This window comes from Protomyctophum parallelum (genome assembly GCF_964188405.1).
Source record: "Protomyctophum parallelum genome assembly, chromosome: 7".
In the NCBI taxonomy this organism is placed as follows: domain Eukaryota; kingdom Metazoa; phylum Chordata; class Actinopteri; order Myctophiformes; family Myctophidae; genus Protomyctophum; species Protomyctophum parallelum.
The window spans coordinates 34,747,923-34,765,698 of NC_139705.1; positions in this window are offsets into that span (position 1 = coordinate 34,747,923).

The following is a 17,776-nucleotide window of genomic DNA, read 5'->3' on the forward strand; positions in this document are numbered from 1 at the left end:
TGGACTCTTTCTCTCGGGCCTCTGCTTTGTTCTTAGATCAAACTTCTTGGACTCTTTCTCTTGGGCCTCTGCTTTGATCTTAGGTCAAACTTCTTGGACTCTTTCTCTTGGGCCTCTGCTTTGTTCTTAGGTCAAACTTTTTCCCCTTTCTTGTCTTCGCCCCTTGGAAGGTTTCCCCCTGTCGCCACTGGCCCCACAAGGTCAATTCCTCTATTGTGCCCTCAGTCAAAAGTGACTCATGCAAAAGAGAAATAGAGAAAATCACCAAAATATTCAACAAAGCCAGTAAGTATTACATTATGACTTATGCAAGTAAAATTAAAAACTAAAAAACACTTTAACTATAAGTACAGCTTCAAAAAATCCATAGAATAGATTATGTAGATATTAGGGTGATGAATTTTGATGGCACATATATACATCAACAACATTCCTTTGTTGCTGTTATTGTCTTTATTTAAGAGAATTATTTTTATAAATAATTTTTTTGGGTACAATTTTTACTGTACTGTGACTGTTTCAGTGAGAGAGTGGCATTTTAGTGTGTATCAAAATGTTGACCTGGTAGATATTTTTTGGGTTGCTCAGCTTTTTTGTTTTTTTGTTTCATATATGCATTCTTGAAGTCATAACAATAACAACCACTATGAATAACGAGAGCTTTACAAGTGCACTGTAAATTCTGGAATCTTAATTTAAAAGGGAAACTTCGCCAATTTTGAATCTAAATCCCATTGTTCTGACGTGAGATCATATCCTGTAGGATCTTTTGTGGTCATGCATAGGAATGACTCGTTTGGCTGCACAGGCGGGTACCCTTCTTTGTGCATTTTATGGGAGAAATAGACAGTGGCCTTGTGGTTAGAGTGTCCGCCCTGAGACTGGGAGGTTGGGGTTCAACTTCCAGTGGCCGGGTCATACCAAAAACTATAAAAGTGGTACCCAATGACTCCCTGTTTGGACACTCAGCATCATGTGTTGGTTTGGGACACATGCTACCTTCATGTCCAGGGGGTGTACTTGTACATGTCCAGGAGATGTACTTGTACATGTCCAGGAGATGTACTTGTACATGTCCAGGGGGTGTACTTGTACATGTCCAGGAGATGTACTTGTACATGTCCAGGGGGTGTACTTGTACATGGCTAGGAGATGTACTTGTACATGTCCAGGGGGTGTACTTGTACATGGCCAGGGGATGTACTTGTACATGTCCAGGGGGTGTACTTGTACATGTCCAGGGGGTGTACTTGTACATGTCCAGGAGATGTACTTGTACATGTCCAGGGGGTGTACTTGTACATGTCCAGGAGATGTACTTGTACATGTCCAGGGGGTGTACTTGTACATGGCTAGGGGATGTACTTGTACATGTCCAGGGGGTGTACTTGTACATGGCTAGGGGGTGTACTTGTACATGTCCAGGGGGTGTACTTGTACATGGCTAGGGGATGTACTGTACTTCATGAAATGTGCTCCTGCCCAAGGCTTACTTACACCACAGGTATATATGATTTCCTCATATGTCTCACCTTTTCTGTCACAAATTGCTTGTGGCCACTGGGGTTTCAGGTCCTACTTGTTCTTGCAGTTCTTGTCGATGTCAGGAATACCGAATTTTAACCACTTAAACCCTCTTAGAGAATTTTCAATCTACACCATATCTCTTTGCCAAAAAAATAGCTGGTCTACAGTTGTGAGGTGTATTCTTTTGTCAAACATTCCCCACAGAATCGGGATGCACGTGTAGGACAGTCAACTCGTAGGCAAATTGGAGCGGCGTCTCAAAGCCAGCCTTATCAGGAGTGTTGAGATATTAACCCATTAGACAGGAACGACTTTTGGTGTTTTGAGCATTATGTTATACTTTAGCTATTGAAAAATAGCAGATCTACAAGCTCGTAGCGCAGCACTGAGTCCCTGGAACAACATATTTTATTTTTGAGATGGGGGTCGGTGGCCGATTACATATATATTTTTGGGGGTCCTTGGCATGAGAACTACTGATATAGAAAGGTATTTCAGAAAACTATCAGGATTTAGAAGACTTTTTTTTATTTCAACGTCAGGCCTAAATGGGTTAGGTCTACGATGTAGTGCCGTGTTTCCCAACGTGGACTTTGTTCAAAATCGGCAAAGGTTCCCTTTAACTCTGAGAGTGTAAAATTGGATGCTTTCTGGTCCATTTTGACACGCTGAAGGTCCTTGCGCATCACCGGGAGCCTTTATTTTGTGTGATTCATTCAAATTAACTTAAACTGCTGCTTGTGCCACGAGTACATCCGCACAGAAAACAGACATTCCGTGGCAATGAGCTCTATGCGCACACACCATTTTGGAAAGAACTTGGGTGCCTTCCCTACTTGTTACCGCTGATACTAATGAAGGCTCTGTTCCATTCTGGTCAAACGGAGTCAAGGTGCTGTTATTGTGCATGTGGAAACACTGCTACACCAGTGGGTCTCTCAAAGTGTCCTTGAGTGGGTTCCAAATGGCCCCGTACGGGTGTGTAACTGAGAGTTACAGAGGGCGACACTGGCTCAGGAGGTAGAGCAGGTCGTCCAATGATCCATGGGCCGGCGGCTCGAATCCCGGCTCCTCCTGTCTACATGTCGAAGTGTCCTTGGGCAAGACACTGAACCCCAAAGTGCTCCCGATGTGCTGGTTGCTACCTTGCATGGCTTCCGCCGCAATCGGTGTGTATGAATGTGGGTGTGAATCAGTGAATGTAATGCACTATGTAAAGCGCCTTGGATAAAGGCGCTATATAAATGCTACATTTACCATTTTGGTTCCATTTTGTACACTTTCAGAGTTATGGGGGTCCTTGAAATTAAAAAGTTTGAGAACCACTGCACTAAATGGAACAGAGCCTTAATTACTATCATCGGTAACATCTGTGAGTAGGGAAGAGTTATAATGTCTGCATATGGGCTATATGCATATACAGCGACATAATTCATATTTTTTTCGCTGGGAATAAAAGCATCAACCTGTATGATTGAGGCATCACCAAATTAATAGTTTGATGTGAAATATTTGTCTTTCAGATTTTTCTTTTATTTGTCGCAAGGAACTTAAGATTTAAATTTAAACTCACAGATTTTTGCTCTGTAGAATGAAGGACAAAGTTTCCAACTCTTGAGGCCAGAATACCACCTGCCAAACCCCTTTGTCACGTCAGTGTTTAGTACTGTCTGCTATGGATGCTTATTGTCTTGTGCTTGTTGATACATTTTGTTGCTGTCGGGTAGAAGAAACGTATCAATTCAACATATTTCATCTTTGTATTGTTGTTTTTTTGTTTTGTTTTTTGTAAAGTAATGCTCTACTTCATAATGCAAGACTGTCACAAAAGTAGTGAAAATGTCTATCTACTGTGAGCTTGTAATGTAGATCGTCCATTTTCACTATTTTAAAATGTTTTTACAATAATAATAAATAAATAAAACTAACGGTTTTGGACATACAAGGTTTCTACCCGACAGCGACGGCATGGATTTGTAATAATGCCTACAAACAAGAACCCAATCTCATGGCAAAACATCAACCCGCTGTCATAGAATGAGCCTCTCTGCCTTGTACCTTTTTTATCATTAAAAATAAAGGTCGTTCTGTTTTGACAGCCATCCATGTGGTTTATGTTTAAAAAAAACTTCTGTGGCATCCATTCATGTCCTTTAGTCTTCAGGTAGACTGCCTCGGCAGAGTCTAGCTACAATGAGGACCTTTCGCCCATTTGAGTTGCATGTGAAGTCAGGAAAAAACATTGCCAAACAGACCCGTGCTTATTTTGACAGTATGGCTCCAAGTTTGGTGTTGATGCTCATTAGGAAAGGTTACTTAAATTCTTTAATTCGTTAATTTAAATTCCAATTTCCTCTTTTTCTATATATGGGTCTTGCAGGGTTAAACCTAATTCCCCATCATTGGTTTTGTTTTGATATTCATAATAAAAACATCACTTTCATTTTCTCTTGTTTCTGCAATTGATCTGATCAGATCCATACACATTTCCTATCATCAGTACAGTTTTGTTTTGAAACACTTTCATTTTCAAACACTCCTTAGTCCTTAACCACTTTCACCCAGGTGCCGCTGTATTTGGTAATGTCATTGTAGGCAAATACTTTCCATTTCCAGCATTTTTATTTTGTCTCAGGAAGTGAGAGCCTTTCCCTGCTTCTAATGTATCTGGGATGGGTCAGTTCATTTCCCCTCAGTACAGTTTTGTTATTAGACACTTACATTTTCTCATTTCTTTAATGGGGAAGCAGGGGCTCTTCAAGTGGGATCTGTCGCCTATCAGAAGGCTCTGGTCCCTCCCAACATGGTGACGAAGTGTTTTAAGTAAGACACTGACCTGTTTCCCATGGGTGCTGTGCGCTGCTAATATCAGAATCTCGATTATCCCTGTTGATATCCATGGCCATTGACCATGGAGCCATTGAGGTCATTAAGGCCTTGCTCTAGGGAAGCCATTTCAGCTGAATGTTTTTTAGGGAAGGAAACAGCGGTTCATATTTTACAGTCCCCCAATCTCCTGTTGTCAACCTTCTGTCACACAACTGGGCCAAGAGATTAGTATACTGTATGTGTGACTTATTTTCATTCTTAATGCTTTTCTTCATATTGGCCTTTTGCCAATATGGCTGTGAAATAGGTTTACATTCAAAGAAGTCTTAGATTTGTTTAATGTCCAGGTAGGCCATGAAACTTATGGATGGATGGATGGGGTTTTACTTTGTACAACAGCCATGCCCTCGGTTTCCACATGTTTATAAAGTGCCCAGTTACTAATCAGGCTAATTGTGTTGACAGTGGAAAGAACACAGCTCCCCAAGCCCCCGCACCTGTGCTTATCACTAGGATCGGCCTATAAAGCCCAGCATCAAAGCCCTAAGTACCATGGGATTCCGTCGTAGAGTCTGATTAGTTTTCCAAGACATTACTGAACACTATGGGAACCAGTGAGTTGTCAGATCATTGCTGGATAATACGCTGTTAAACTGGCCCTCCCGAGGTCCCTCACCTTTTCCAGTTGGCTGGTGCATCTGTCAAAATGCGCCTGTGAGGCGTAGAGGATAATAACTGTAGAGTTTCATTGATAAAGGCTAACGTAATTGGACAGCGTCTCACTTTTATTGTAACACACAGAGGCATCTCTGTTCCGCTGGTTGTCAGATTACATTTACACACCATAACACACGGCAGTTAGTGAATCGCTTTCATCATTTACACCGCAAAACACTTCCTTTGAATCATTTTTTCCCCTTTTTTCTCCGGGTTAATATTAACACTCCGGATTTTGCAGTACTGAACCCTATCCTTGACCACTGTGCTTTTATTTATGTCTCAGAGAAAGTGTTCTGGAGGCAAGCTGTGACATTGTTTTTTTTTTTTTTCACAAAATGATTCCAAAAGTTATTCTGGAGTGGAAGACCTTGAGAGTTGTTGGATATTTGGGTTAATTTTAGAACAAAGAGCAGGTCTAATTGAAAGGCAATCTGTTCTCTGATGGTGTGACAGTACAATGTCACACCCTTGACATGTCATTGTTTTTTCCCCAGGCTACTTAATTTATGGAGAGTTAAAACATGGGGTCAGATACAATAATATGTTGCTGCAGCTTTTTAACTACTACAGAAACTAAACCTACATATAGTTTTGTCATACGACGAATAGTAGACACAGGATATTTACATGCCTACAATCTGCCACATTGTGAGCTTGTACAGATTAGCTATTTTTTTAATTAGAACAATTACATTTTGCTTTGTATGTGAATATTGTGTGAGACTTCTAATGTTTGGTTATGGTGGTTGTTGGTTGGTGGTTATGAATCACTTGTTGCATTAAAAATGTAATAACAAGTGACATGGGAACATTTCAATAGCATATATTTTGAATAAAGTTATCCATCAAACTTTAACAAAGTTACGGTATTAAATGCAAACTTTTTCAGACATAAAAAAGGAAGGATTTGTTTGATTTGCTTCCATCTGTAACGATATGGGATTATAGTATTTCAGAAGTTGCCTAGCTTAGACAGACAGACACATATTTACAAATGGTGTTGCAGGACCCCAGGAAGACTAGAGGCTCATTCATGTGTCTCTAATGGAGATCCTTTAATAAACATAAGCAGTCACTAATTTGGCACTAGGTGATAAAGGAGACAGAAATAAGTGCCTTTGGCTTGTCAGACTTTAGCAAGCCATTTACAAACACAGACAGTTGACAACCTAAGGCATAAAACCCTAAGTCAAAAGTTTGTTTCTCCACGTAGCCCATGCTTTCTGAATTATCTTTCTGTTCGCAGTTAATATCAGTTTTTAATAATGTGAAGAGTGAAAGACTTCACATCCCCGGTAGTGGTGGAAACCCATTATGGCCTCAACATCATCAACCATCACCTCAGGTTACAGTCTCTGAAAACATTCATGTGAAAACCTAAATAAAGACACAGCTGAAGGCTTCAGTTATGCATATAACACCGTAATGAATTTCTTCCTTGTAGACTGGAAAGTCATAAAGTTAACGGCCTGTTTCTAGCTCCAAGCAGAGATGTACTACATTGATGTGATGAACTGCAGGCAAAGCAAGTAGGCTATGAAGGGACCGTTTCCCATCTTTATTCAGTTCTTCATCTGGAGATGAGTGACAGCTTACCCTGTTGGCAAATAGAAAGTAGAGACATTTAGATTTTTTTTTTTATATATATATTTATTTATTCAGGGAGGTGTACAAAGTTAGTTTCACATCGTCATTGTTGCTGGTGACATTCCCCGCCCTTTTTTCTTTTTTTTGTGCAACCCATCCCCTTGGGCTGGGCAGAGTGATCAAGAGTGGTCACGCTTGCCCAGCCCACCCTCCCGTTCACCCTCCCACCCTCCCATGGGTCACAGGGGAGGCAGAACACAAGGACCAAAATTAATGTAAATACAACACAATAAGGAAAAAACAAATAGTAAAGTAAGCAAGATAGACAAAAAGGAACAACGAATGAACAAAATAAAAAATAAATAAAGAACTAAAAATAATAAAGGAACGTGACAAACAGAAAATAAGATACAAACATTATAATATAGCCTACTGCATACCTTATGCAGTAGGCTATATTTAGATTTTCTGGGTTATTTACTATAGGTTTAAAGGTCTGGTGATTTTTTTTTCTTTTCTTTGCTTTTCATCAATTGCACCCAAAAAATCAGAACTTTGAAATTAAGTAGATTTTCTGTGGTCTGGGGTTGTCTGAATAATAAGCCTCTAAAAGTGGTCTGGCAAACTGATTTGCCTGTGGACTGTGATGCAGTCGGAATCTGGATCTATGTAACTGGCAATCAATGTGTTAATACTTTTCATTGTTTGAAATGCATTTTCTTAAATGGATAGATCCAGATTGTGATTCTGATGACAACGCCGTCCACAGTTTGCCTCTGGACCACTTTTTGAGGCTAATTATTCAGAAAACCCCAGACCACAGAAAATCTACTGCTTGTCCAAACTCCAAAGTTCAGGTGTTTTGGGTGCAATTGAGGTCAGAAAAAAAAGATGTCGCCAGAGTAAATATGTATAATACACATCTCCTGACATCCCTTTACAGTTTACAACAACACTCTTACCTCTGCCAGTGTTGCATCCCAGACCGCTTGCATTTCCGATGCGGTCCATTCTCGCTCCGAAGCAGCTGGACGATCTGCTCCTCGCGGCCATCAGCAGGTCCTGAAGCCGGCTGATCTGGCTGGGGGTCCGACGTTGGCCCTCCACGGACGACTGGAGTTTGTCTGATAATGATGGCCGCTGGCCGCCCTCCTGTCCGCGCTCAGGCTCTGGGTTTGTCTCCTCATAGTCTGGCTGCGCTGCTTCCACGTTCTCCTCCTGCTGTTGGCCTGTTTCCGCCAGAGTCTCCTCAATGCGCTGCAGTATAGACTGGTGAGATGGAGGGACACATTCAAACAAAGCCTGAATGCCATGAAATTGACTCACTTATAACTTATCACAATGAAAATAATGTTGTAATGTAGCCTACGACACAACAATACCGGCTCCGACAACACAATGCCTGTCAGACTGTTAGTACGTCGGACCAAACACACGCACCCCACAAGAAGGCCTATAGTGATTCGCATTCTTGCATTAATTGCATTAACACCAAAAGTAATTTAGATACTCCAGGTATTTAAAGCACAGGTAGCCTCAGTACCCAGGCTTTTATTTTCGTTCCCATTCAAAGCACAGGTAACGTACGTTAATGCCGACTGTCCAGTACAGGTCATCCCTATCTACAGTAGCCTTATATATGTTCCCACTTCTTAGGGTCATAGTTGAGGTTGGAGTTAGGGTGAACCCTGGGAACATAAACGTATGCTCTGTGAGGTACAGCATCAGGATGCAGCTCCCTTGCACTAAAATGTAACTGCAGGTGTCCTAGGAGGATACTGTATGATTGGTTTGACAACAACCTTCATAAGCTCATTATAGTATTAGGCCTACTGTGCTACTTGTAATTTAAAATAATTTAAAAACAAATATCCAGCATAGCATTAACCGCAGTGTATTACAGTATATCGTATACATACTGTATAATATGTATTGTGAATCAAATCTTCGGTTAATTTAAAATGAGAGGTGCTACATTTAGACTGGCATGTAGGATGTTAAGAAATTCCAGGCCAGTGCGGTAAGAGAGTGAACTTAAGTAAACAAAATACACTGCACTGCTCGTTGCCAACTACTTGTCAAGGTGCCCTTGATCAATGCCTTATCTGCTCTGGTGGACTTGTTCAGTGACACCTCCCAGGTATGAATGGATGCATGCGAGATAACCCTCCGTCCTTGTGCAACTACTGCCACCGCGGTTTTGTCTACAATGCAGTACTGCACAAGTGCACATATACAGTAGTAATTTTGCTTAATTAAATAACAGTTTAAATGGTGATTTCTCCGTCAGGGAATGTGCATGCTCCATTTTCATGACTACATTTGAAACTCTGAATAGTGAATACACTCGTTATGCCTGCTTGAACTATAGAAAATTCAACACACGAACACCTACCAACACAAATTAATATGGTAGACCAACCTCACAGGATATACCCTGTTTGTGAATTGTTTTCTAGTTGTTTTTGTAAGCATGAGAGCACAGAAAAAACTGGAATGAATCGTACCACTATGTTCCTAGCACTTGACAGCATTTTATCACCTGAGTCAATCAAACCACTGTAGAATTCCGACTTCATAGAAAGAGTCAAGCATTCAACCAAGCCGTGTAATAAGAATGTATAAAACATTTGGTGTTCCTAAGTACTCTGTCTCAACAGTAGCCTATGATTGTACTGTACACACAACCTCTTGTGTTTTTACTACATGAAACCTTGGCAGTGTTTAGTGCACACAGCTCCAAAATGTTTCAGCTCGATACCCAAAAGAGAAATTTGGCGTCTCCCCAGGACCGGAACGCACAACAATCTATTATGAATTAATAGGGATAGATAATATAACTGAAAAGGGTGAAAGGTGTGAAGTGCATCAAATGCAGACAGCATGGTTTCTTACCTTCAGTTGGTCCAGGTCAGCGGTGGAGTAAGAAGACCTCCCTAACACATGGCTGCTCACCAGTGTGAACTGACAGAGCACAACCAACAGGGCCCACAGGAGGCCCGTCCTCATGTTGTCCTTTAAGTCCTGCTTCACAATGGCTCCTTCTACCGCTATGCAGCCACTCTTATATAGGCACAAACACAGCCACACACTCACCATCCAAGAGACAGTCATGTGTCAGTAACTCATCATTTTGTAGATTGCCTCGAGTGCATTCTCACACCTCTGAATGATAAGACCGCTGGTAAAAAATAAATGTCCTTGTAAGTGGCCGTCCGGGTATAGTGGGTGATGTGTTGTGTATCATGTGTGAGTCTGTGTATTGTCATGCTTGGACACAAACAGTGGCATGACCTGAGGTGAGGTGTATACAATCTTGGAGGCGTGAGCTCAGACGTGGCGTGGCCGTGCAGGAATGCAGCGTCCACTATACGAATGCTTGGAATATCGTCTGCACTCATAACTCCTAAATATATACCATAGTGGGCTAAAAGTGAGCTCTAGCATTCAACCGTGGAAACCTTTCAAGGTAATACCCTGAAACGCAACGTAAGGCATCCTATATGAGAAAACTTGAAGTCAGTTCTGCTATAGGATGTCTGTCTGTCTGTCTGTCTGTCTGTCTGTCTGTCTGTCTGTCTATCTGTCTGTCTGTCTGTCTGTCTGTCTGTCTGTCTGTCTGTCTGTCTGTCTGTCTGTCTGTCTGTCTGTCTGTCTGTCTGTCTGTCTGTCTGTCTGTCTGTCGTTTGCTATATGTATGTGACGTGCAGGGGGTTTGGGTACCTGCCCTTTAGCCTCAAATGATCTGTGCCCTGTATGAATATTATATATTTTAATGTTTACACTGTGATGAGAACGTATTGCTCATATTACTGTCCAATGAACATGAACCAAGTTATTGTGGAACATCTTGCTCCATTAGCTTAAGACATCCAATGTAGGCCCACATGTGAAATGGTGGAGAGGGACGTACCCCACGAGAGGGACGGACCGCACGCACACGCACACGCGCACACCAGGGGGGCAGTCAGCCAGATATTTCGTGAAGCCTCATTTGAAATCGGTAGTTCATATAATGGCCTGTTGTGGCGCTGGACCGGACCCAAAAAGCCCCATAGCTCCATAGAGGCCCATGTATTTTGGCCCAACTTCACCTAGACTGTATTACCTTAATAAACATGGTCATGAATACTTTCTTCTTCCAGTCACTAGTTTAAAGTCTCATTTCTAATGTCATAATATTCTTTTTGGAAAATTATGGTCCCATTAATTAAAGAAATGACCATAAAGAAAATAAACCATCGCGTATGTTCTGAGGGGCGTGGCTACCGTTACAGTCTATGATCGGGATTCCCCTCCCACTCGAGTCAAAATAAAAACCAACGGAGAAGAAGGGGGGAAGTCCCGCCTCGTTGTCTGGGCAGCCAATGACCAGCTGGTATACAAAACGGAGCCAGCCAATGGCCAGCTGGTACCAAAGATGGCGACTTACATCAGGAATTAGCATATTATTACAGGCTTCATTTTACGTTCATGTTAGACCCGGGGAACGCTTTGTCCATATTTTTTACAGTCTATGGCGCACACACACACACACACACACACACACACACACACACACACACACACACACACACACACACACACACACACACACACACACACACACACACACACACACACACACACACACACACACACACACACATGCCCTTTTCTTGGGTTTGGGCACTTGCCCCCTTAGTGCTCTCTGCACGGCCCTACAGTATGGCACTTTGATGTCTCACTTAGGTTCTGTGGTTATGAGTTGTGTTTGTTTTGCCCTTCTCATTGTGTGTTTCTCATTGGTTCCTATAGGACTTCCTGGTTGGTTCCTATAGGACTTGGGGAGCATGTGATGATGAAGGTTATCGCAGGTGAAATTGGTGAGCACCTGGGCCTCGGTGCTCACGCCCCTTCAAAAGCCTGCTCCCCAGTCCCTTGGCAGATCCTTGATTTTTGCACTCCTTCCAACATTTATGTTAACCCGGAACCCCTTTTGGTGTTTTAAGCATTATGTTGTACTTTAGCTATTGAGAAATAGCAGATCTACAAGCTCATAGCACGGCACCGAGTGCCACGCTACGAGCTTGTAGATCTGCTACTTTAGAAAAATCATGAAAATGTGGTGCAAATCTTTGAATATATATTATTTCAGAGCGAACATTTTAAACTCAAATCTTTGCTTCTGAGGGGGGGGGGTCCCTGGAACAACATATTTTCAGATAATTATGGGGGTCCTTGACATGGAAAAGGTTGAGCACCACTGACATAGAAACAGAGGTTTTTCAGAAAGTTGCCAGGATTTAGAAGACATTTTGTAGAATCGAGCTCAGGTCTAAATGGGTTAATACATACAACACTCACCCACACTACACAATCCATATACATACACGCATTACACTATACTGACTTTAGTCACACACTTTATCTGTTTATTCCTAGTTTGTTTATTTGGTTTTGATTATTTCATCAATAATTTACTTTTTAAACTGTATCTTAAACCCTATCCCTTGTTTTAAACGGTATCTGGTACCCCTATAGGCCAGGGTCATAACAGAGTCATGACATCTTGAAAACCATAACGATCAGATTTCTTGCACACACTGTTACACAATATTTATTTTTACATTTTATTGAAACTTTGCCCAAATATAGAGATGACTAACATCATAGTACTGATGTCATATAGCTGACATCCTAGACTAATGGAATCCATGCTGTTATTAGAGGGTCTTTTAGTCTGCTTGACTCCCGTGGGTCCTCAGCAAGGAGCTTGTGTCTGTCTGGGTCTAATCTTATCTCATTTCACAAAGGTCTTCACCAATCAATGGCAGATGTCTGCTCATGTTGCCAGTAGGCCAAGGAACACTTTTTCCACATTGTGAATATTTGTTTTTCCTTTTTGTAAATTTGTTCTATACTGAAGTTAATAGAAGTTCGGATCGGAATCAAACATTTCAAATATGGAAATGAATTACATTATTGTACAGGTGTCATATGACTAAAGGCTATACTTTCACCAATATTTGTTTAAAAATGCATCAGAATTGGTACAGTAATTGTAACATAGTTTGATAGCTGTTTAATAATATTTTTTACATTTACTCAGAAGACACCTATGCCATGCCCATCAACATTATCTCACTTTGTATTTATTTATTTTAGCATGCAGGTGAGATTGTAATGTCTTTCAGATACAACAGGTCTGAGCCGCTGTCCAAGGTGCTGATATCTTTGCTCACTGTAGTGTAGACTTATTTATGTATATCGGTTGCCTGTTTCTGTAGTGTTTTTTGACTTGAAACCCTCTAGCTGCTTGAGTCATAGCATCCATATGGGACTAACATTCCTGTTGCTTGTCTACAACCATGTTACTTGTAGATTGGCTATTTTACTGTAGCCTGATGAAGGTCTGAACAACCGAAACGTTGCTCACTAAAATGCTGTAAGTGAAGACCGTGTGCGGGATTCCATACTTTTTTCTTCTTCTCCAGTTCCAGTTATCTGATGCACCTGTCGGTGTGCATGAGGACTTCTGAAACTATTTCCCTATAATCACATGCCCAATGCACTGGCCCTTAAAAAAAAGCTAAACACAAGCTGCATTTGCAGATTTTGACACCATTACAAATGAAAATCCATTATATGCAATTGTAAACATTTATTCAACAACATATAAAGAAACAATTAAGGTCCTAATAAATATATTGGTAAGCCACGAACGAAAGTCAATAAATACAAGTATAAATAAATAGCCTGGGAATAAAAATATGCTTTGGTATTGTCAGAGACGGTGCAGGTCCAGGAATCGGATGGTAAGACTTCATCTTCTCTTTGGGCCTGCAAGTGAATCAAAAAACACCAGCGTTAAGAAACGTTTCCTTAATCCCTTTCACACAATACCTCTTCTCAGGGCAGTATAGGCTAGTTCTTAAGTTCAATGTCTTTTTTAAAGCCGTATAGGGCCTACAAGTTACCAAGAAGATCACCTCAGCTCAGGTAATATATTATATAATGTAAAGTATACCCTTAACTTACTGTATTTGCCAACTGTGTTGCAGCCCAGGGAGCTCATGGAACCGATCCTGTCCATCCGTCGGCCGAAACAGCCTGATGAAGAGGATCTCCTGGACGAGTCGTTCCGGACGCTCTTCAGGTTCTTGGCGGAGAGGAACTCCCTGATGGCAGCCTCGTCCAGTCTCGTTTGGCGCTGCTGCTGCTCCTCCGCCTCGGCCTCTGCGGTCTCCTCCACATTGACGTCGTCCAGAGTCAGACCTCCTACTGCTGGGACCGGCTCTGCCTCGTTCTGCTCGGGAATGGCCTCTTCTAGTCGATGCAGAAGCTCCTGCAAACACAAGATTGAAGTGAGAACCTGTTCATACTCCAGTTTTAGGCGATGAGGTGCCCACCCAAAATGTTTAACTTCATATAATTGTTGTTTTAAAGGCAGCAAGCGATGGTCAAGGTCAAGTTTATTTGCATGTCCCAAATTAGGCTATTCATTTTAACAGCAGGTTAAAAGAAAAGCTCTAGAAACACAGTAAACATACAAAAAACAAGAACAGACATATACATGGTCACAAGATCCAGATAACAGATTTTATAAACTGCAAACTAGAACCATCCTCCCACCCACCTCACTGCGTTTAGACTAGAGTAAAGACTTACCTTTAAGACGTCAATGTCACTATTGGTCAAGCCATTGGTGATGGGATACGTGCTAAAAAGCTGCACATTTAAGAGCATGAGGAGGCCATAAACCGGAATGTAGTTGAGCTGCATGTTTGTCCTTCTTCTTTCTTGTGCTGGGTGGTCTTTAGTTTCTTTGCTTCGTAGCTGTTTCTGTGCTTACCCCAACATCACCAGGGTCTTTTATACTGGAGCACAGTTATGCCAGGAATTGGAGTTGCATTCCTGACACCTGATTATGATAACGCTGGCTGTCGGAAATGACTCCTTTTAAAGCTTTGTCTCTTAGATATGAGGCATAACTATGACATAGCCTTCGTCTATACTTTGTTTTAGAAACATACGTAGTCTACATGACGTTGAGTTTACGAGAAGACCTGGCATCTTTAAAATGTGTTACTAAATTTGGCTATGCACGAGGTGAAGTAATTGGCAAGTTTCCATTATAGGCTATACCACTTTTACTAATAGGCTAACCCTCCAACCCAAACAGGGATCATTGTGTATATGGGCCATCGAAACAAACGTGTGTAAAGTGACCTGTACTCATGCACGTGATCCTGCATGACATCTTTTCATTCAAATACATTTTTGTACATTGTTTTTCAGTCAGACACACAAAACTCAATTTTGAGTCCTATAATAATTATAATGTCCTAAATCTTTGAATTTTGGGAATGGAATTTTAACATTATAGCCTCAAAATCGTCTAGCCTACCTACTGCAGCCTTTAGTCCTTAAATAGAAATGTGGGAGACAAATAAAGAGAATGGACCTTGATAGGTCTAATATTCACGGCCAGGCTTTTTTCAAACACTGCATCCTCAGTGTTCATTTATCACTCTGAACACTTGAGTTAAAATAACACGGAGGATTTTAATGTGTAGCCTCTTTGGTATGCGTTATGACGTAAATATTGGGAACTATTTAACTTTGTTCCCTTTTCTTTTATCTCAACAAGATAAAGCCTGGAAAATAACTAAAGTTTAACTGGAAGAATGATGTTGTCCAGTCTACTGGAACTTCCTGTAGCTCTTCCTGTATACTTCCGGTGAGACACTTTCAGTTCAGTAGATGTCCAGCCTATGAGAAATACCTATAGATGGTGCCTGTGTCTTCATTGGACGCTAATAGGATCGACTAAACATCTCCTTTTTATCTTTTGAAAGTTATTTTTGGGGCATTTTAAGCCTGTTTCTGACAGGCATAGTGGAAATGTGGAAGGAGGTCACATTCAGCTAATGGTCCAGCCCATGGTAGGGTGACCAGATCCAAACTGTTCATTTGAGGGACTGAAGTATCGCTTGTGTGCATGGGACAAGTGGGACAGGGGATGGGACAGGACGGGGTTAACTTATTACTTGACCATAGACCTAATATTGCCTATCATTTTGTTCCCCTCTGGCGTCTCACATTTTGTTTTAAATGGCCGACTGTACTGTATGTAGCCCATGCAGGGGACATTTCTCATGTTATTTTAGCAGGCTTAAAAACACATTTTGGAGGAAAAGAGACAATGAGAGAACTATACAGAAAGCTATACAGTATTAGGGAACTACCGGTACCTATATTTGGGCCTTTGAAGTTTTGAACACTGATGCCTGCCATGCAGTCACAATGTGGGAAAGGTCTCAATTTGTGGGACGCCTGGAAAATCTTGGAAAGAGGGGCTGTCCCATGCATGCACACAAAGGGGGACATCTGGTCACCCTAACCATTGGTCCAGCCAGCAATGGTCAATCCGGCCAAGATGTGAACCTGCAGTGTAGGCTAACTGTACATCACTAGCATTTTGCTATAACCTGGAAAGATACAACTTTAGAAAATCAATATTATGCTTGTAAAACGTATATAGTTTAGACTACAGTATTCAGGACATAGCCTATGAGGGAACACTTTACCATATATTAAAGACCGCATTACATTATCACACATAACTGAATATTGCATAATAGATAATGTATTTTGTGTAATTAAATCATTCTCCCTAAACAATTATCCACAATCAATTTGAACTGAGGCCTAATTGTTACCATCCTGGCTGCAGTCAGTGTTGTGTTTATATACTAATCATTCTACTCTTCTCTTCCATAGAAATGAATCACCTCACTTCCAAGATAGGCTGTGACATGTGCTTTGTTTGCTGTCGGGAGGAAACCTCATAACTCCATTTTTTTGGTTTTTTCTTTTTTTTTTGCATATATCAGTGCTATTGAACACCCTTTACGTCTGTGTGTTGTTTCGAAAATATTGAACCAATGGAAAGTAGTAAAAAGTGCTTTGGACAAAACCTCTTAACTCCATTGGACCCTAAAATGTCTGCTAAAGTAACTAACTCCACCACCTCTCCCCCTCTCATGGAAGTAATTGACAATGTATAAAGTTACAACACCAACTTTGATGAGGCTGCATTGCTTTGTTTTAAAAATATAAGGTTTTCTTAATTTCCTGAAAAATGTATATTTTTCATTTCCTGAAAAATTTACATTTAATAATACACGAAATGAATACTTGTGAAATACCTGTATTTTCCCATCGAAAATAATCATTCCGGTGTTGAATTAAAGCTTATTTTGCCACCCAAAACCTGTGCGTAAAAGCCTTGCGCAAACATTTACGCACGGGTCTAACCACATCAGACATGCCCTCTTAGTCTTCCTATATTAATAATAATCAATTGTAACTTGAAACAAAAAAAAGTACCATAATCGCATTAAAAACACATGTCCCTGCATCATGGTTCTAATCTGGACTGGTGAGGGGTCGTGTTTTTTCCTCAATATTTCTTTTCACTTATTTTGTTTTTCAAAACAAATTAATTAATTATATTTCTTACCACCTGACGCCGTTTATCATGTTTTATAAATAATCATTATTAGTATTATTGTAGGCTTTTATGTGGTAGCCTAAAAAGACGTCTGAAACTATTTCGTCGTTAATGTTGCTCCTTAGGTGATTTATTGCAGGACGATGCATGGCGTATACTCCGTATATATTATCTCTTTCACCCACAAATAACAGAACAGTGCAGTGTGCATTGTGCACCCAAATACCCAACTCACTATACATTTGAAAGAGGATAGTTAGTTAATTGCTTGGCTTATTATTTTGACTGTCGATCGAGGCACATGTATTAACATACTTATATTTAATGTATTAATGTGGTGTTAGGAGAGGCTATAGGGTAGGGTTTCTGGATAAACGCATTGAAATCTTAACTTAATAGCCATTAACTCCGAGACCGAGTGTAATGCGTCCAGTGTCAACTTAAGGTTACATACATTTATAACTCAGTCGAATTGACTCGTAGGCCTTTATAGGCTATTTGACACGGAACGGCACGAAGCGGAATCATATTTCAACCTGGCTTATTCCTAACGTAGGCCTATATAATAAACGCGTTAGCCTATAGCCTACTTTATCAGAAATGTAAGTTCATTGA